Source organism: Kogia breviceps, chromosome 7 (genome assembly GCF_026419965.1).
Source record: "Kogia breviceps isolate mKogBre1 chromosome 7, mKogBre1 haplotype 1, whole genome shotgun sequence".
Classification (NCBI taxonomy): Eukaryota; Metazoa; Chordata; class Mammalia; order Artiodactyla; family Physeteridae; genus Kogia; species Kogia breviceps.
Window position 1 is genome coordinate 2,032,384 of NC_081316.1, and position 23,507 is coordinate 2,055,890.

Genomic DNA, 23,507 nt, shown 5'->3' on the forward strand with positions numbered 1-23,507 from the left:
TAACTAAGATCATGTAGGTTTTCGCCTATGTTATCTTTTAGTTCATAGCTTGCATTTTACATTTAGATCCATTATCCATCTTGAGCTAATTTTAGTGAAGGGTATAAAATCTGTCTAGGTTTTTTTTTTTTTTTTTTTTTTGCATGTGGATGTCTAGTTTCAGCACCATTTGTTGAAAAGACTACCTTTGATACATTATATTGCTGTTGCTCAAAGACCAGCTGACTATTTATAGGGGTCTATTTTGGCACTCTCTGTTCCATAGATTATTTGTCTATACTTTCACCAACACCACGTGGTCTTCATTACTGTAGCTTTACAGTAAGTCTTAAAGTTGGGTAGTGTAAGTCCTCTAACTTTCTTCTTTGCTTTCAATATTGTATTGGCTGTTCTAGGTCTCTTGACTCTCCACCTAAACTCTAGAATCAGTTTGTTGATATCTACAAATAACTTGTTGGGATTTTGATTAGAAGTGTATTGAATCCACAGATCAAGTTGCACAGAACCGACATCTTGACAATATTGAATCTATCCATGAATATCTAATATTTCTTTATTTATTTAGTTGTACTTTAATTTCATTTGTCAGAGTTTTATAGTTTTCCTTATATAGATCTTGCATATATTTTGTTATATTTATACTTTAGTTCAAGTTTTGGGGTACTAATATAGATGATATTATGTTTTTGTTTTAAAATTCCATTTATTCATTGGAGGAGTTTTGTTATTGTTGTTGATTCTTTTAGATGTCTTTCTACATAGAGAGTCATGTCATCTGTACAAAAAAGACAGTGTTATCGTTTCCTTTTCTATCTTTATAGCTATTATTTCCTTTTTTGTTTTATTCTGTTATCTAATATTTCCAGCATAATAATGAAAAACGTTGGTGAGCAGGGACATCCTTGCCTTATACCAGATCTTAGCAAGAAAGTTTCATGTTTCTAAAGTATGATGTTAACTGTAAGTTTTTTGTATATATTTATTATCAAGTTGAGGTAGTTCCCCTCTATTTCTAATTAATTGAGAGTTTTTATCATGAATGAGCATTAGATTTGGTCAAATGCTTTTTCTGCATCTACTGATATGATCATGCAATTTTTCCTTTTTAGCCTGATAATGTGATAGATTACATTAAGTGATTTTAGAAGATTGAACTAGCCTTGAATACATACCCTTGTGGTCATGGTGTATAATTTTTTTTTTTTTTTTTTTGCATCCATGTTCATGAGAGATATTGATCTAGAGTTTTCCTGTAGTGTCTTTATCTTGTTTTAGGGAAATGTATTACTATTAGGGAAATGGCCTCTTAGAATGAGTTAGGAAGTATTTCCTCTGCTCCTATCCTCTGAAAGAGATTGTGGACAATTATTATACTTTCTTCATTAGATGTTTGTAGAATTCACCAGTAAACACACCTGGGCCTGGTTCTTTTTATTTTGTAAGGTTATTAATTATAGATTCAATTTCTTTAATAGATATAGGCCTCTTCAGATTGTTGATATTTTTCTTGTGTGAGTTCTTTCAAGGAATTGGTCAATTTTATCTAGGTTACCAAATTTGTGGGCATAGAGTTGTTCATAGTATCCCTTTATTATCCTTTTAATGTCCATAGGATCTACAGTGATGTCCTCTCTTTCATATATGATACTAGAAATCTATGTCCTTCTTTTTTCCTTAGTTAGCTGGGCAAGAGACTTATTGATTTATTGATCTTTTCAGTGACCCAGACATTGATTTCACTGATTTTCTCTGTTGATTTCTTGTTTTCAATTCTATTCATTTCTTCTTAAATTCTTATTATTTCTTTCCTTCTGCTTACTTTGGATTTATTTTGCTCTTCTTTTTCTAGTTTCATACAGTGAAAACTTGGGTTTTATATATTTCTTCTTTTCATGTTTTCTAATCCTTTCTAATGCACACAATGTACCTCTAAGCACTGTTTGATACATCCCACAAATTTCAATAAGCTGTGTTTTCCTTTTCATTAAGTTCAAAATATTTCTAAACTTCTCTTCAGATTTCTTCTTTGGCCCATGTGTTATTTAGAAGTATGTTGTTTAATCTCCACATATTTTGAAATTTTCCATTTATCTTTTTGCTCTTGATTTCTAGTTTAATTCCATTGTGGTCTGAGAGCAGACACTGTACGATTTCTATTCTTTTAAATCTGTTAAGATGGGTTTTGGCCTAGAATACGGTTTATATTTGTCAGTGCCCCATGTGAGCTTGAGAAGCATGTATATTCTGCTATTGTTGGATGAAGTTTATAGATGTTAATTATATCCAGTAGTTGAAGGTATTGTTTAATCGAGTTATATCCTTACTAATTTTCTGCCTGCTATACCTGTTCCTTTCTGAGAGAGTGTTGTTGAAGTCTCCAACTATGGTACTCAATTCATCTATTTCTTTTTTCAATTCTATAAGCTTTTGTCTTACTTAGTTTGTAGTTCTGTTGTTAGGTGCGTACATATTAAGGATTGTTATGTGTTCTTGGATAACTGATCACTTTATCATTATATAATGCTTTTCTTTATCCTAGATAACTTTCCTTACCTTGAAGCCTACTCTTTCTGAAATTAAAATAGCTACTCTTGCTTTCTGTTGCTTACTGTTAGCATGGTATATCTTTTTCCATCCACTTATTATTAATCTACATGTTTATTTATATGTAAGATGGATTTCATGAAATCAGAATATAGTTGGGTCTTGTTTTTTTGATCCACTCTGACAATCTGTTTTTCACTTTCTGACATTCAAAGTGATTACTGATATAGCTAGAATAATATTTACCATATTCACTACTGTTTTCTATTTGTTATCCTTGTTTTTTGTTCATATTTTTGTCTTCCACTCTCTTTCTGTCTTTTATAATTTTAATTGAGCATTTTATGATTCCATTTTCTCTCCTTTCTTAGCATATTGGTTATACTTTTTTTTTTTTTTTACTTCTTTTGATGGTTGCCCTAGAGTTTACAATGTATATTGACAGCTAATCCAAGTCTACTTTCAAATAACACTATACCATTTCATGGGTAGTGTAAATATCTTAAAATAAAATAATTCCTCTTTCCTGTTCCTTGTATCACTATGGTCATTCATTCACTTATATATAAGCATACATAATCAAATATACGTATATATATGACTACGTATGCATATGTATATAACTTCAGTATATATATATATATAAACTTACGTACATAAATTTCTCCTGAAATTTCAAGATAATGCTATGGGTTAACTTCTCTAGATTTACCTTATCATTCACTATCAGGAAATTAATTTTTTTAATTTGCTGAGGAAATACCCTATCATTAACAGAAATAAACTATTCAAATAAAAATCAGGACAGTGGTCATGGAAGTCAGAATCCACTAAGGACTGTGTAGCAACTCACCTGCTGAATCAACTAGCCCTGAAAATGGATGATGCTGGAGTGTAGGGCCCATACCTGGCCATTGCTGGCAGTCAGTGACATGCACAAGACCCTGGGGGAGCAGGTGGCATCCCCACATCCCCCCAACCCCCACAGCATGGACACTAAGCTGCAATGTAGGAGGGCTGTGGTGGTGAGCCTTGAAGCCTAGGTTGCAGGCTTGGGTGGAGCTGCCACAGGTGCAAATAAAGGCATACCTTGTTTTACTACACTTTGCGTTATTGCATTTTGCAATTTGTGCTTTTTACAAATTGAAGGTTTGTGGCCACCCTATGTCAAGCAAGTCTAATAGAACTGTTTTCCTGACAGCATTTGCTTATTTCATGTCTCTGTGTCACTTTTTAATTCTCACAATATTTCAAACTTTGTCATTGTTATCTTATTTGTTATGATGATCTGTGATCAGCAATCTTTCTCTTTTTTTTGGCTCTGCTGCGGGGCACATGGGATCTTATTTCCCTGACCAGGGATCAAACCTGTGCCCCCTGCTGTGGAAGCATGGAGCCCTAACCACTGGATCACCAGGGAATTCCCTCAGTGATCTTTCATGTTACTACTAAGATTAGCTAAAGATTCAGATGATGGTTGGCATTTTCAAACAATAAATTATTTTTTGATTAAGGTATGTACATTGTTTTTAAGACAAAATGTTATTGCACATTTAATATACTATAATATAGTATAAACATAACTTTTATATGCACCGGGAAACCAAAAATTGGTGTGACTTGATTTATTGCAATATTCACTGTATTGTGGTGGACTGGAAGCAAACTCTCAATATCTCCAAGGTATGCCTGTATTCAAATGAGAACTTTGAAGGCCAGAGTTAAGAAGGGTTTTATGTGAACTGCAGCTGAACATGGGTTAGTTGGTCCTGACAGAAGGGCAAGCATCATATATATATATACGCATAAGTTATATACATATACATAAGTAATCAAATACATCATTGGTATTATTATATTTTGAACAAATTGTTATCTGTTAGACCAATAAAGAATAAAAGGTTTTATTTTACCTTCACTTGTTCTTTCTTTTATGCTCTTCCTTTCTTTATGTAGATCCAGGTTTCCCCCTATAATTTTCACCCTGTCTCTTTTAAAGAATTTCATCTAACATTCCTTGCAAGCCAAGTCTATTGGCAAGAAATTCTCTCCATTTTTGTCTGAGAAAATCTTTCTTTCTCTTTCACTTTTGAAGGCTAATTTATCTGGGTACAGATTTCTAGGTTGGTAGGCTTTTTCCTCTCAGTGCTTTAAATATTTCACTCCACTCTCTTCTTGCTTTCATGGTTTTTGAGGAAAAGTCAATTATAATTGTTATCTTTGTTCTTTTATTGGTAAGGTGTTTCTGTCACCCCCCTCGCCCCCAGGTTCCTTCAGAATTTTTTCTTTATCTTTACTTTTGTACCAGTTTGAAAATTATATTCCTTTTTTTTTTTTTGCATTTCTTCTGTTTGGTGTTCTCAAATTCCTGGATTTGAGGTGTAGTGTCTGACATTAATTTAGGGAAACTTTCTGTCAACATTGTTTCAAATATTAATATTTCTTGTTTTTTTTCTCTCCTTATTCTTCTTCTGATAGTCCCATTATGCATATGTTACAAATTCTGTAGTTGTCTCACAGTCTATAGATATTTTGTTGTCTACCAAAAAGCCTTTCAAAGGCATGGCATTCTTCATTTCTGTTATAGTGTTTTTGATCTTTAGCATTTCTTTTTGGGTATTTGTTAGGATTTCCATGTCTCTGTTTACACCGCCCATCTGTTCTCACTTACTGTCTACTTCATCCATTAGAGACTTTAGATATTAATCACAGCTGTTTTAAATTCCCAGTCTGATAATTCCAATATCCCTACCATGTCTGTTTCTGATCCTTCCTCTATCTCTTCCAATCGTATTTTTTTGTCTCTTGTCATACCTTGCAACTTTTTGGCTGTTTCAGGTCTTAGTTGTGGCACATGGGATCTTCATTGTGGCATGTGGGATCTTTCATTGCAGCATGCAAGCTCTTCGTTGTGGCTCTGGGGCTCAGTAGTTGTGGCACGCAGGCTTGGTTGCCCCATGGCATGTGGGATCTTAGTTCCCCAAACAGGGATTGAACCCATGTCTCCTGTACTGGAAGTCAGATTCATAATCACTGGACCATCAGGGAAGTCCCTACCTTGCAACTTTTTCTTGATGGCCAGACATGATGTACTAGGTAAAAGGAACTGTTGTAAATAAGCCTTTAGTAATGTGCTAAGTATGGGGGGAGGGGAAGCATTCTATAGTCCTATGATTAGGTCTCAGTCTTTTAGTGAGTCTATGCCTGTAGACTGTAAACTACATGAGAGTTTCTTTTGTTTTTTTCTCCGCCGTTAGATGGACCAGGATGGCTGGAGTAGGCTGAAACCGAATATTTCCCTTCTCCCAAATAGAAGACTAGAGCCAGCTGGAGTTGGTAATTTCCCTGCTCCAGGTTAATTAAACTCTGATAATCCCCCAGAAGATTAGGTTCCGGTTAATTAATTTCCCGAAGGGCAGGATTTGTTGAGAACAGAGTGTTCTAGTATATTTCAAGATGGTTTCTTTACCTCTACTCCCTGCTGGAAGCACAGGGGATTTTCCTTTAATATTTACTATGGGAATCTGGTCCAGTTCCAGAAGATAAATCTCATAATATTGCAGGGCTCTATTACCAGGTCCCCCTGGAATTTTTAACTCTCAAACTTTCCACACTGTGCATCTAGCAACTCATCAATTACAATTCAGGTTTTCTACCCCAGCTCTAATTCTTGAGATGGTTTCTGCTGAGTCTGCTAAGCCATGACTCCCTCTATTCTCCTGTCTGTTTCTTCCATCTTGGGGGCAATGGTTTACCCCCTGTTCTCCCCTCTCTTATGGAGCCAAGAAGAGTTGTTGATTTTTCAATTTCTTCAGTGTTTTACTTGTTGTTAGGACAGAGTGGCAACTTTCAAGGTTTTTACATAGGAACCAGAAACTAAATTTAATTCTTTTTTTAAAATGGTGTTCTACCCAAAATAAAAAGCCAGCGTGATTACCCAGAATTAGATGACCTTGTTGATAAATAGCAAATGCCAAAATGGGGAACATAGGCTCAGATGATACAATTTATTCTTGTAATGAGATGTCTTTGAAGAGTTGCCAGCTCTAGTGGTTTGCTTTTCATTCAGAGATGTTTGTCCTGAGGTAAGTCAGTGCTAATGGCATGCACTGTGGTATGTCCCTATGGAGTTGAGAGTAGTTTTAATTTGTGATATGTAGAGCAATTTCAAGTGTTTTGTGCTGGTCTTAGCTTAGTGATAACCATTAAGTTTTATGGCTGGACAGATCTTCGTGATTATAATAACTGCAAGAAACCCTAAGCAATAACTGTCAGAAAACTGAAAAAAAAAGAAAGGTTTATTACTCACAGGTCCTCGGAAGCACGTGGCACACCTGCAGCCACATAGCCGGGTCACCGGTAGAGAAAGAGAGCATGGGCCTGGGAGTCTGCTTTTATTGGGATTGAAGGTAGTTGTCTAGGATTTTGTGGGATCACTCTTTATTGGTGAATTTAAAACATAAGAACAGGAAAGTAAAGCTGGAAGAGCAAAAAAAAAAAAAAAAAAAAAAAAAAAAGGAGCTCTAATGGTCAGTTATGGAAATCAAGGAAGATCTCTCAAACAAAGGAGCTTGGTGGGGGAGTCAGGGAGGGTCTTTATCTAGTCAAGAGGCTGGAAATGTGTTTGTGATAGTTATCTTTGAAGTGGATGCCTTTTTTGAAGTGGATGCCTTTTTTGAAGTGGATGCCTTTTTTGAAGTGGATGCCTCTTTGAAGTGGGTGCCTCTTTGGAGAGGATGCCTCAGCAATCAAAGCTTAAATAAGGTACTTGTTTTAGGAGAGAGAAAATCACCTTCCAGGGCTTACACTACATCAAGTTTTCCTCAATTAGCTATATATCTTGAGACTTAATACCCATATATTCTTCATATATAGTTGGCACATACACTTGGGAAAACTGAGAACAAACTGGAAATTACAGCTTCAGTGGTTGGTTTACATTTGGATGATGAAATGAGAATGCTACACAGAGATTCATTCTATACAATTTCAAGAGACTTGACAAATTTTTAGCAACTTTCAGAGACTACAAATTATAGTGGAATAATTACTGGCTTCTCTATCATAACATGGAAGCATTTAAAGTACTAGGAAAGCCTTTTCCAAAAGTTCTATTGGAAAATTAACTTACCTAAACATACCTATTTGTTTTAAGTTAGAATTGTGTGTGTGTGTGTGTGTGTGTGTGTGTGTGTGTGAGAGAGAGAGAGAGAGAGAGAGAGAGAGAGAGAGAGAGAGAGAGAGAGAGAGCGCGAAAGATAAGCTCTTGCATTTGTTAAGAGAATTAAAACTCTAGAACTTGTGCCTCAGAAATACAGGAAAGGAAGTCGTTAATTGGTCCACGCCTTGTGTTGATTAAATTTTCCTCTAAACCATAACTGAATTCACAATGCATAACTTTCAACCGTTCATCTAAATAGTTTCACCAGTCTTACTTCCTACAGGATCTTCCATGAATAAAATAAAAGTCCTTGAGCATTTTAAGTTTGCTTCATATTTTTCTATGAAGTTCTTTATAGATTTCTGTGCCTTTGAAACGTTTATTCTCCCTTCCCACTAGAAACATCTGATTATATATATATGTCTTAAAGTGTTATTGTCCTTAAAAAGAAAGAGGAAATATAAATAAGCTTGTGGGGATTGATATTTTATTTCTGATCATTGTATGTTGGGAAAGTTGATCTTATACTAGGCCTCATTTTCCTAGTGCATAATACAGGGATGATCATAGTAGTACATATTTCAGAGTGAGCTTTTAAGAATTAATTGAGATAATACTTTAACGATCATGCCTATCTCACCGTAGGTATCATAGTTTTGGTATGATTTAAATGATTAATAACAGAGTTCCAATTACATTATAGGAGACACATGAATATTCACCATTATTCATTCATTAAATAAATATCAAGCACTGAACAGTCAGCTCTACCCACCACCAGTCCCTCCCATCAAGAAACTTACACAAGCCTCTTAGACAGCCTCATCCACCAGAGGGCAGATGGCAGAAGCAAGAAGAATTACAATCCTGCAGCCTGTGGGAAAAAAAACCATATTCACAGAAAGATAGACAAGATGAAAAGGCAGAGTGATATGTGCCAGATGAAGGAACAAGATAAAACCCCAGAAAAACAACTAAATGAAGTGGATATAGGCAACCTTCAGAAAAAAGAATTCAGGATAATGATAGTGAAGATGATCCAGGACCTCAGAAAAAGAATGGAGGCAAAGATCGAGAAGATGCAAGAAATGTTTAACAAAGACCTAGAAGAATTAAAGAACAAACAAACAGAGGTGAACAATACAATAACTGAAATGAAAACTACACTAGAAAGAATCAATAGCAGAATAACTGAGGCAGAACAGAGAAGTGACCTGGAAGACAGAATGGTGGAATTCACTGATGAGGAACAGAATAAAGAAAAAAGAATGAAAAGAAATGAAGACAACCTAAGAGACCTCTGGGACAACAATAAATGCAACAACATGCACATTATAGGGGTCCCAGAAGGAGAAGAGAGAGAGAAAGGACCAAAGAAAATATTTGAAGAGATTATAATCGAAAACTTCCCTAACATGGGAAAGGAAATAGCCACCCAAGTCCAGGAAGTGCAGCGAGTCCCATACAGGATAAACCCAAGGAGAAACATGTGAGACACATAGTAATCAAACTGGCAAAAATTAAAGACAAATTATTGGAAGTAGCGAGGGAAAAATGACAAATAAGATACAAGGGAACTCCCATAAGTTTAACAGCTGATTTCTCAGCAGAAACTCTACAAGCCAGAAGGGAGTGGCATGACATACTTAAAGTGATAAAAGGGAAGAACCTACAACCAAGATGACTCTACCCAACAAGGATCTCATTCAGATTCCATGGAGAAATCAAAAGCTTTACAGACAAGCAAAAGCTAAGAGAATTCAGCACCACCAAACCAGCTCTACAACAAATGCTAAAGGAACTTCTCTAAGTGGGAAACACAGAGGAAAAGGACCTACAAAAACAAAGCCAAAACAATTAAGAAAATGGTCATAGGAACATACATATCGATAATTACCTTAAACGTGAATGGATTAAATGCTCTAACCAAAAGACACAGACTGGCTGAATGGATACAAAAACAAGACCCATATATATGCTGTCTACAAGAGACCCACTTCAGACCTAGGGACACATACAAGCTAAAAATGAGGGGATGGAAAAAGATATTCCATGCAAATGGAAATCAAAAGAAAGCTGGAGTAGCAATACTCATATCAGATAAAATAGACTTTAAAATAAAGAATGTTACAAGAGACAAGGAAGGACACTACATAATGATCAAGGGATCAATCCAAGAAGTAGGTATAACAATTATAAATATATATGCACCCAACATAGGAGCACCTCAATACATAAGGCAACTGCTAACAGCTATAAAAGAGGAAATGGACAGTAACACAATAATAGTGGGGGACTTTAACACCTCACTTACACCAATGTAAAGATCATCAAAAATGAAAAGTAAGGAAAGAGAAGCTTTAAATGACACAATAGACCAGATAGATTTAATTGATATTTATAGGACATTCCATCCAAAAACAGCAGATTACACTTTCTTCTCAAGTGTGCATGGAACATTCTCCAAGATAGATCACATCTTGAGTCACAAATCAAGCCTCAGTAAATTTAAGAAAATTGAAATCATATCAAGCATCTTTTCTGACCACAACGCCGTGAGATTAGAAATCAATTACAGGGAAAAAATCGTAAAAAACACAAACACATGGAGGCTAAACAATACGTTACTAAATAACCAAGAGATCACTGAAGAAATCAAAGAGGAAATCAAAAAATACCTAGAGACAAATGACAAGGAAAACACAATGATCTAAAATCTATGAGATGCAGCAAAAGCAGTTCTAAGAGGGAAGTTTATAGCTATACAAGCCTACCTCAAGAAACAAGAAAAATCTCAAATAAATAAGCTAACCTTACACCTAAAGGAACTAGAGAAAGAAGAACAAACAAAACCCACAGTTAGCAGAAGGAAAGAAATCATAAAGTTCAGAGCAGAAATAATTGAAACAGAGACAAAGAAACAACAGCAAAGATCAATAAAACTAAAAGCTGGTTCTTTGAGAAGATAAACAAAATCGATAAACCATTAGCCAGACTCATCAAGAAAAAGAGGGATGAATTGTGCGATTGTTATTGACATGTATACACTGATGTGTGTAAAACTGATGACTAATAAAAATCTGCAGTATAAAAATACAAACAAAAAAAAACTAATACTAAACTTTCTTTGGGTTATTTGTATGGAAATATGTTAATATAAATGTTTCAGACATTACATGAAATTTTTAAAAATCTTATATGTTCTGGTATAATGTTGTAAGTCATAATTCTAGTTATTACTTTAAAATGTATATCTCAGTAATAAGTCAAGTTCCTTGTTAATTGCATTATTATGAAGTTTCATCAAATCTTTAACCATGGTCATCTTTAAGTCTTTTGTCATTTACAGACAGTTCTGGGTGTACTCTGATGCTTTTGCAAAAATGTTCCTATAAAAAGGTTTCATCTTCAAGGAATTCATGGAAAAGACTCTGACAAGTATAGGTTTCTGGTAACTGACTGCACTGCTGAACTGAATGAATAAGCATTTTCAGAACTCTGATGGAAAACTGATGAATTCATAAAAGTGCTAACAAAAGATCAAGACAAAAAAATTAATTACATGGTACTGAGTGAACTGATGAGGATGATTATAATTTTTGTGACTTTCTGTTTGAATAAAAAAAAATCCCACAAGGACTCAGAGGCAAAATATACACAAATCAATTTTCACTGCAAAGTAAAGGAGCTGTTACAGTGGAGGATTACTGGATGGAATGTCAATATTATGACATAGTATGAGTGTGTTTCATGTTTGGTAATTGCAATCATTGTTGCTTTTGTTGTGGTCATCCATTTACAATGCTTGGTGTCAGTTTATTTATCTCTTGTAAAAATAAAATACAGTGTGTGTGAAAAAAATTAAAATAAAAAAATTTAAAAATTTAAAAAAATTTTAAAAAATTAAAAAAAAACACAAAAAAACCCCAAGTTAATATATATCACCTCACTTTGCTATTATTTAATTCATGCCTAAAATTATTACTGAATACAAATTAATGGATGTTTATTCTTCCTGATAGACCTAAACCAGGTGTTCTTAAATGTTTTATGTCTTATTCTTCTAGGGATCTCTGTCTTTACCCTTTCCAACCTATTCCTTTGCTTCCATCACACTTGCACTAACACTAAAGAATATGTGTTATATTTCTCAATAAAACTGATTGACCTGGGGGAAAAAAAAGAAAGAAAAAGAGGGAGAGAGGACTCAAATCAATAAAATTAGAAATGAAAAAGGAGAAGTTACAACAGACACTGCAGAAATACAAAGCATCCTAAGAGACTGCTACAAGCAAATCTATGCCAAAAAAAATGGACAACCTGGAAGAAATGGACAAATTCTCAGAAAGGTGTAACCTTCCAAGACTGAACCAGGAAGAAAGAGAAAATATGAACAGACCAATCACAAGTAATGAAATTGAAGCTGTGATTAAAAATCTTCCAACAAACAAAAGTCAAGGACCAGAGGGCTTCACAGGTGAATTCTATCAAACATTTAGAGAAGAGCTAACACCCATCCTTCTCAAACTCTCCCAAAAAATTGCAGAGGAAGGAACACTCCCAAACTCATTCTATGAGACCACCATCACCCTGATACCAAAACCAGACAAAAATACTACAAAAAAAGAAAATTACAGACCAATAACACTGATGAGTATAGATGCAAAAATCCTCAACAAGGGTTGGAAGCTGGGAGAGGACTGGGGTTGGCTGCGTGAACACAGCCTGAAGGGGTTAGTGCACCACGGCTAGCTGGGAGTGAGTCCGGGAGACGTCTGGACTCTTGCCAAAGAGGCAAGAGACATTTTCTTCCCTCTTTGCTTCCTGGGGCGTGAGGAGAGGGGATTAAGAGTACTATTTAAAGAAGTTGCAGAGAGGGGCTCGGAGCTGCTGAAGCGACAAGAGACTTTTTCTTGCCTCTTTGTTTCCTGGTATGAGAGGAGAAGGGATTAAGCGCGCCACATAAAGGAGCTCCAGAAAGCGAGCCTCGGCTGATGGCTATCAGCACGGACAACAGAGACAGGCGTGAGATGCTAAGGCTGCTGCTGCCACGATCAAGAAGCCTGTGTGTGAGCACAGGTCACTCTCCATGCCTCCTCTCCCAGAAGCCTGTGCAGACCGTCACTGCCAGGGTCCCAGGGATCCAGGGACAACTTCCCTGGGAGAATGCATGGCGCACCTCAGGCTGGTGCAACGTCATGCTGGCCTCTGCTGCTGCAGGCTCACAATGCATCCGTACCCCTCCCTCCCCCCGACCTGAGCCAGAGCCCCCGAATCAGCTGCTCCTTTAACCTCGTCCTGTCTGAGCAAAGAGCAAACGCCCTCGGGCGACCTATGTGCAGAGGCGGGGCCAAGTCCAAAGCTGAACCCCAGGAGCTGTGCGAACAAAGAAGAGAGGGGGAGGTCTTTCCCAGCTGCCTCAGAAGCAGTGGATTAAAGCTACACAATCAACTTGAAGTGCCCTGCATCTGTGGAAAACCTGAACAGACAGCGAATCATCCCAAGTTGAGGAGGTGGACTTTGGGAGCAAGATATATTATTTTCCCCTTTTTCTCTTTTTGTGAGTGTGTATGTGTGTGCTGCTGTGTGAGATCTTGTCTGTATAACTCTGCTTTCACCATTTGTCCTAGGGTTCTGACTGTACCCCCCCTTTTTTTTTACTTAAAAAAATTTTTCTTCTTAATATTTTTAATTTTAATAACTTTATTTTATCCTACTTTATTTTATCTTCTTTCTTTCTTCCTTTCTTCCTTCCTTTCTTCCTCACATCCTTCCTCCCTTACTCCTCCCTTTCTTTCTCCCTTCCTTCCTCCCTCCTTCCCTCCCTCCCTTCCTTCTTTCCTTTCTTTCTTTCCTTTCTATTTTTTCTCCATTTTATTCTGAGCCATGTGGATGAAAGGCTCTTGGTGCTCCAGCCAGGCGTCAGGGCTGTGTCTCTGAGATGGGAGAACCAACTTCAGGACACTGGTCCACAAGAGACCTCCCAGCTCCACGTAATATCAAACGGTGAAAATCTCCCAGAGATCTCCATCTCAACACCAAGACCCAGCTTCACTCAACGACCAGCAAGCTACAGTGCTGGACATGCTAAGCCCAACAACTAGCAACACAGGACTACAGGCCCATCCATTAGCAGAGAGGCTGCCTAAAATCATAATAAGGCTACAGACACACCATAACACACCACCAGACGTGGACCTGCCCACCAGAAAGACAAGATCCAGCCTCATTCACCAGAACACAGGCACTAGTCCCCTCAACCAGGAAACGTACTCAACCCACTGAACCAACCTTAGCCACCAGGGACAGACACCAAAAACAATGGGAACTATGAACCTGCAGCCTGCAAAAAGGAGACCCCAAACACAGTAAGCAAAATGAAAAGACAGAAAAACACACAGCAGATGAAGAAGCAAGGTAAAAACCCACCAGACCTAACAAATGAAGACGAAATAGGCAGTGTACCTGAAAAAAGAATTCAGAATAATGATAGTAAAGATGATCCAAAATCTTGGAAACAGAATAGACAAAATGCAAGAAACATTTAACAAGGACCTAGAAGAAATAAAGAGGAAGCAAGCAACAATGAGAAACAAACAAACAAAAAAATGAAATAAAAAATACTCTAGATGGGACCAATAGCAGAATAACTGAGGCAGAAGAACGGATAAGTGACCTCTAAGATAAAATAATGGAAATAACTATGGCAGAGCAGAATAAAGAAAAAAGAATGAAAAGAACTGAGGACAGTCTCAGAGACATGTGGGACAACATTAAATGCACCAACATTCGAATTATAGGGGTCCCAGAAGAAGAAGAGAAAAAGAAAGGGATTGAGGAAATATTGGAAGAGATTATAGTTGAAAACTTCCCTAATATGGGAAAGGAAATAGTCAATCAAGTCCAGGAAGCACAGAGAGTCCCATATAGGATAAATCCAAGGAGAAACATGCCAAGACACATATTAATCAAACTATCAAAAATTAAATACAAAGAAAAAATATTAAAAGCAGTGAGGGAAAAACAACAAATAACACACAAGGGAATCCCCATAAGGTTAACATCTGATCTTTCAGCAAAAACTCTGCAATCCAGAAGGGAGTGGCAGGACATATTTAAAGTGATGAAGGAGAAAAACCTACAACCAATATTACTCTACCCAGCAAGGATCTCATTCAGATTTGATGGAGAAATTAAAACCTTTACAGACAAGCAAAAGCTGAGAGAGTTCAGCACCACCAAAAGAGCTTTACAACAAATGCTAAAGGAATGTCTCTAGGCAAGAAACACAAGAGAAAGAAAAGACCTACAATAACAAGCCCAAAACAATTAAGTAAATGGTAATAGGAACATACATATCGATAATTACCTTAAATGTAAATGGATTAATTGCTCCCACCAAAAGACACAGACTGGCTGAATGGATACAAAAACAGGACCCATATATATGCTGTCTACAAGAGACCCACATCATCAGACCTAGGGACACATACAGACTGAAAGTAAGGGGATGGAAAAAGATATTCCATGCAAATGGAAATCAGAAGAAAGCTGGAGTAGCAATTCTCATATCAGACAAAATAGACTTTAAAATAAAGAGTACTACAAGAGACAAAGAAGGACACTACATAATGATCAAGGGATTGATCCATGATGAAGATATAACAATTGTAAATATTTATGCACCCAACATAGGAGCACCTCAATACATAAGGCAAATACTAACAGCCATAAAAGGGGAAATCGACAGTAACAAAATCATAGTAGGGGACTTTAACATCCCACTTTCACCAATGGACAGATCATCCAAAATGAAAATAAATAAGGAAAAACAAGTTTTAAATGACACATGAAACAAGATGGACTTAATTGAAATTTATAGGACATTCCATCCAAAAACAACAGAATACACATTTTTCTCAAGTGCTCGTGGAACATTCTCCAGGATAGATCATATCTTGGGTCACAAATCTAGCCTTGGTAAATTTAAGAAAAATGAAATCATATCAAGTATCTTTTCAGACCACAACGCTATGAGACTAGATATCAATTACAGGAAAAGATCTGTAAAAAATACAAACACATGGAGGCTAAACAATACACTACTTAATAACGAAGTGATCACTGAAGAAATCAAAGAGGAAATCAAAAAATACTTAGAAACAAATGACCATGGAGACACGACAACCCAAAACCTATGGGATGCAGCAAAAGCAGTTCTAAAAGGGAAGTTTATAGCAATATAATCCTACCTTAAGAAACAGGAAACATCTCGAATAAACAACCTAACCTTGCAACTCAAGCAATTAGAGAAAGAAGAACAAAAAAACTCCAAATTTAGCAGAAGAAAAGAAATCATAAAGATCAGTTCAGAAATAAATGAAAAAGAAATGAAGGAAACAATAGCAAAGATCAATAAAATTAAAAGCTGGTTCTTTGAGAAGATAAACAAAATTGATAAACCATTAGCCAGACTCATCAAGAAAAAAAGGGAGAAGACTCAAATCAGTAGAATTAGAAATGAAAAAGAAGTAACAATGGACACAGCAGAAATATAAAAGGTTATTAGAGATTACTAAAAGGAACTGTATGCCAATAAAATGGACAACCTGGAAGAAATGGACAAATTCTTAGAAATGCACAACCTGCAAAGACTGAACCAGGAAGAAATAGAAAATATGAACAGACCAATCACAAGCACTGAAATTGAAACTGTGATTAAAAATTTCCAACAAACAAAAGCCCAGGACCACATGGCTTCACAGGTGAATCCTATCAAACATTTAGAGAACAGGTAACACCTATCCTTCTCAAACTCTTCCAAAAGATAGCAGAGGGAGGAACACTCCCAAACTCATTCTATGAGGCCACCATCACCCTGATACCAAAACCAGACAAAGGCGTCACAAAGAAAAAAAAACTACAGGCCAATATCACTGATGAACATAGATGCAAAAATCCTCAACAAACTACTAGCAAACAGAATCCACAGCACATTAAAAGGATCATGCACCATCATCAAGTGGGGTTTATTCCAGCAATGCAAGGATTCTTCAATATATGCAAATCGATCAACAAGATACAACATATCAACAAACTGAAGGAGAAAAAACATATGATCATCTCAACAGATGCAGATAAACCTTTTGACAAAATTCAACACCTATTTATGATAAAAACTCTGCAGAAAGTAGGCATAAAGGGAACTTTCCTTAACATAGCAAAGGCCATATATGACAAACACACAGCCAATACCATCCTCAATGGTGAAAAACTGAAACCATTTCCACTAAGATCAGGAACAAGACAAAGTTTCCCACTCTCACCACTCTTATTCAACATAGTTTTGGAAGTTCTAGCCACAGAAATCAAAGAAGAAAAAGAAATAAAAGGAATACAAATTGGAAAAGAAGAAGTAAAGCTGTCACTGTTTGCAGATGACATGATACTATACACAGAGAATCCTAAACATGCTACCAGAAAACTACTAGAGCTAATCAATGAATTTGGTAAAGTAGCAGGATACAAAATTAATACACAGAAATCTCCGGCATTCTTATACACTAATGATGAAAAATCTGCATGTGAAATTAAGAAAACACTCCCATTTACCATTGCAACAAAAAGAATAAAATATCTAGGAATAAACCTACCTAAGGAGACAAAAGACTTGTATGCAGAAAATTATAAGACACTGATGAAAGAAATTACAGATGATACCAATAGATGGAGAGATATACCATGTTCTTGGATTGGAAGAATCAACATTGTGAAAATGACTCTACTACCCAAAGCAATCTACAGATTCAATGCAATCCCTATCAAAATACCTCGGGCATTTTTTACAGAACTAGAACAAAAAAATTCACAATTTGTATGGAAACACAAAAGACCCCCAATAGCCAAAGCAATCTTGAGCAAGAAAAATGGAGCTGGAGGAATCAGGCTCCATGACTTCAGACTATACTACAAAGCTACAGTAATCAAGACATTATTGTACTGGCACAAAAACAGAAATATAGATCAATGGAACAGGATAGAAAGCCCAGAGATAAATCCACCCACATATGGTCACCTTATCTTTGGTAAAGGTGGCAAGAATATACAGTAGAGAAAAGCCAGCCTCTTCAATAAGTGGTGCTGAGAAAACTGGACAGCCACATGTAAAAGTATGAAATTAGTACACTCCCTAACACCATCCACAAAAATAAACTCAAAATGGGTTAAAGACCTAAATGTAAGGCCAGACACTATCAAACTCTTAGAGGAAAACATAGGCAGAACACTCTATGACATAAATCACAGCATGATCCTTTTTGACCCCCCTCCTAGATAAATGGAAATAAAAACAAAAATAAACAAATGGGACCTAATGAAACTTAAAAGCTTTTGCACAGCAAAGGATACAATAAACAAGATAAAAGACAACCCTCAGAATGGGAGAAAATAGTTGCAAATGAAGCAACTGACAAAAGATTAATCTCCAAAATTTATAAGCAACTCATGCAGCTCAATAACAAAAAAAAACCAACCCAATCCAAAAATGGGCAGAAGACATAAATAGACATTTGTCCAAAGAAGATATACAGATTGCCAACAAACACATGAAAGGATGCTCAACATCATTAATCATTAGAGAAATGCAAATCAAAAGTACAATGAGGTATCATCTCACACCGGTCAGAATGGCCATCATCAACAAATCTAGAAACAATAAATGCTGGAGAGGGTGTGGAGAAAAGGGAACACTCTTGCACTGCTGGTGGGAATGTAAATTGATACAGCCACTATAGAGAACAGTATGGAGGTTCCTTAAAAAACTAAAAATAGAACTACCATACGACCCAGCAATCCCACTACTGGGCATGTACCCTGAGAAAGCCATAATTCAAAAAGAGTCATGTACCAAAATGTTCATTGCAGCTCTATTTACAATAGCCAGGACATGGAAGCAACCTAAGTGTCCATCCACAGATGAATAGATAAAGAAGATGTGGCACATATATACAATGGAATATTACTCAGCCATAAAAAGAAAGGAAACTGAGTTATTTGTAGTGAGGTGGATGGACCTGGAGTCTGTCATACGGAGTGAAGTCAGAAGGAGAAAAACAAATACCATATGCTAACACATATATATGGAATCTAAGAAAAAAAAATGTCATGAAGAGACTAGTGGTGGGATGGGAATAAAACACAGACCTACTAGAGTATGGACTTGAGCATATGGGGAGGGGGAAGGGTAAGCTGTGACGAAGTGAGAGAGTGGCAGGGACATATATAGACTACCAAACGTAGGGTGGATAGCTAGTGGGAAGCAGCCGCGTGGCACAGAGAGATCAGCTAAGTGGTTTGTGACCACTTAGAGGGGTGGGATAGGGAGGGTGGGAGGGAGGGAGACATAAGAGGGAAGAGATATGGGAACATATGTATGTGTATAATTGATTCACTTTGTTGTAAAGCAGAAGCTAACACACCATTGTAAAGCAATCATACTCCAATAAAGATGTTAAGAAAGAAAAGAAAAGAAAAGCACTAAATTCCTTAAATTAAAAAAAAAATCCTCAACAAAATGCTAGCAAACAGTACATTAAAAGGATCATACACCATGATCAAGTGGGATTTATCCCAGGGATGTAAGAATTCTTCAATATACGCAAATCAATCAATGTGATACACCATATTAACAAATTGAAGAAAAAACCCCATATGATCATTGCAATAGATGCAGAAAATGCTTTTGACAAAATTCAGCACCCACTTACGATAAAAACTCTCCAGAAAGTAGGCATAGAGGGAATCCACCATAACATAATAAAGGCCATATATGACAAACCCACAGTAAATATCATTCTCAATGGTGAAAAACTGAAAGCATTTCCTCTAAGATCAGGAACAAGACAAGGATATCCACTCTCACTACTATTATTCAACATAGTTTTGGAATTCCTAGCCACCGCAATCAGAGAAGAAAAAGAAATAAAAGGAATACAAATTGGAAAAGAAGAAGTAAAACTGTCACTGTTTGCAGGTGACATGATACTATACATACAGAATCCTAAAAATGCCACCAGAAAACTACTAGAGCTAATCAATGAATTTGGTAAATTTGCAGGATACAAAATTAATGCAGAGAAATCTCTTGCATTCCTATACACTAATGATGAAATATCTGAAAGAGAAATTAAGGAAACACTCCCATTTACCATTGCAACAAAAAGAATAAAATACCTAGGAATAAACCTACCTAGGGAGACAAAAGACCTGTATGCAGGGAACTATAAGACACTAATGAAAGAAACTGAAGATGATACCAACAGTTGGAGGGTTATATCATGTTCTTGGATTGGAAGAATCAATATTGTGAAAATGACTATGAAAATGACTATACTACCCAAAGCAATCTACAGATTCAATGCAATGCCTATAAAATTACCAATGGCACTTTTTACAGAACTAGAACAAAAAAATCTTAAAATATGTATGGAGACACAAAAGACCCCAAATAGCCAAAGCAGTCTTGGGGGAAAAAAATAGAGTGGGAGGAATCAGACTCCCTGACTTCAGACTATACTACTAAGCTACAGTATTCAAGACAATATCAAGTAATCAAGGCACAGAAACAGAAACATAGATCAATGGAACAAGATAGAAAGCCCAGAGTTAAATCCACACACCTATGGTCAACTAATCTATGACAAAGGAGGCAAGCATATATAATGGAGAAAAGACAGTCTCTTCAAAGAGTGGTGCTGGGAAAACTGGACAACTACATGTAAAAGAATGAAATTAGAACACTCCCTAACACCATACACAAAAATAAACTCAAAATGGATTAGAGACCTAAATGTAAGACTGGACACTATAAAACTCTTAGGGGAAAACAAAGGAAGAACACTCTTTGACATAAATCACAGCAAGATATTTTTTGATCCACATTCTAGAGTAATGGAAATAAAAACAAAAGGGATCTAATGAAACTTCAAAGGTTTTGCACAGCAAAGGAAACCATAAACAAGACAAAAAGACAACCCTCAGAATGGGAGAAAACATTTGCAAATGAATCAACAGACAAAGGATTAATCTCCAAAATATATAAATAGTTCATGCAGCTCAATATTAAAAAACAAACAACACAATCCAAAAATGGGCAGAAGACCTAAATAGACATTTCTCCAAAGAAGACGTACAGATGGCCAACAAATACTTGAAAAGCTGCTCAACATCACTAATTATTAGAGAAATGCAAATCAAAACTACAATGAGTTATTGCCTCACACCAGTTAGAATGGGCATCTTCAGAAAATCTACAAACAACAAATGCTGCAGAGGGTGTGGAGGAAAGGGAACCCTCTTGCACTCTTGGTGGGAATGTAAATTGATACAGCCACTATGGAGAACAGTATGGAGGTTCCTTAAAAAACTAAAAATAGAATTACCATATGATCCAGCAACCCCACTAATGGGCATATATCCAGAGAAAACCATAATTCAAAAAGACACATGCACCCCAATGTTCATTGCAGCATTATTTACAATAGCCAGGTCATGGAAGCAACCTAAATGCCCACTGACAGATGAATGGATAAAGAAGTTGGGGTACATATATACAAGGGAATATTACTCAGACATAAAAAGAAACGAAATTGGGTCATTTGGTGAGACATGGATGGATCTATAGACTGTCATACAGAGTGAAGTAAGTCAGAAAGAGAAAAACAAATATCGTATATTAACACATGTATGTGGAACCTAGAAAAATGGTACAGATGAACCGGTTTGCAGGGTAGAAGTTGAGACACAGATGTGGAGCCAACAAACGTATGGACACCAAAGGGGGAAAGCCACGGGGGGGTGGGGATGGTGGTGTGATGAATTGGGCGATTGGGATTGAAATGTATACACTGATGTGTATAAAATGGATGACTAATAAGAACCTGTTGTATAAAAAAAAAATAAACCTGTTGTATAAAAACATAAATAAAATTAAATTAAAAATTTTTTTAAAAACTAAAAAAAGAAAAAATATATATATATATCAAGCACCTAAGATGTCACAAATGCTTTCTATGTTGTAGGGATTCCACAGTGATCAAAACAGGAAAACGGCTTTATCTTCATAGAGATTATATTCTAGTAGACCTATATTTAACAATTCAAGAATGTATAGAGCTTAGAATAAATCTGGGCATATAAAAATGTTTTCTCATTTTACTTACATTTGATTTTTTGGACCTCAATGCAGGAAGATGTGTGTGTGTCTGTGTGTGTGTGTGTGTATGTGCATGCATGATTAACATACAGTCACATATCTCAGCCATTGTCCTTATATTTGGATTTCCTTTTAGAGGTGATTTTATTTACATGACATTCTCTAATCAAAGAAATAGAAGAAAAAGATAATAATAGAATTTTGATTTTGAAATTTAGAAGCTGAAAGAAACCAAAGAATTTATTCGGTGAGACCCTCTAGTTTTAAAGACAAGTGAAAAACTACCTGAGTTGCCAAAGCCACATAGTGGGCTGAGCCAGAATTATAGTTTAGATACTCTAATGGATCAGGAATAATACTAATCTACCATTATGCATAAGCACAATAAATGACCATGAGCATGAGGCAATGAAGAGAAAAAGCTTTGATCAGGACACGCCTAAGCTCAAGTCCCTCCTTCCAGATCAACAATGTTCCATTAGTACCTTTCGAGTAGACTAATCCAGTTGTGCCATCCAGTAATCCAGTTACACCACCACAAAATTCCCATTTCTCCTTAAGCAACCCTGAAAAGACTTTTATACATGATCTCTGAAATCTAGATATATCTGTTAGTAGAATTTCTTCAGTGAAACTTAACAGTGAATCAAGCAATTAAATTAAAATTAAAAGTATTAGCGTTAAAGTCTTCGTTCTTAACTTCATCCAAGAGGTTTTGAGAACAGCCATGAATCAGGCATTAGAAAAACATGCTGCTAAGTGTTAGCAATTTCACTTAATAGGCAAGAGACAATGGGAAATTATTTAGCTTCCATGTGTTGACCTTTTTCAGAAAAGAAATTTATTTACAGAATATTTGTAAAAAATTAGAAATAATAATTCACGTAAAACACTTTCTGCAGAGCCTGATCCTAAATAAATAACAAGTAATCTTATTCCTATAACAATTTGCATAGGTTAATATCTGTGCTGTTTGTACAAATACATTACCTCATTAAATTCTCACAGCACACATTTTGTTAGACACGAAAGATGTTATTGTTCCACTTTATAGATGAGGAAACTGAGAATGGCTATGAATGGTTATCAGTGGTTAAGAATGGTTATGACTTCCTTCCCCAAGATCACATTTTTATTGGCCAACAAAACCCCAATCATTAGCCTCTGAATACAGTGTTCCCTCCACTATACACTGACTTGAATTCTCTGTTGAATATATTCAAGTCTTATTTACTCTCTTGAGGAGGCTCACAAATGATAATCTTTGCCCTACAAAGAGTAAATCTCCTTCAGAGCTGTGTCTAGGGAGTTGTATCACTTTCTAGATGGATTACACCAGACGACACAGATCTAATTTTCTTACAATTCAATATCACATCTCTAAAGTTTTATTTCTCCTCTAATTATTTCTTGTTTTGTAATTTTGCCTCCACAAGTTGATTTTAATTCTCTTGAGGATAGTAACCATGCTGAACACATTTTTAAAGATTTAATAAACATGCTAAATTTATTTACTTACTGCCCTTTCACAGTCCCAAGGAAACAAACACAGTCCTTCAGCCAGTTAATTTTTATTGTGACTTTCCTTAT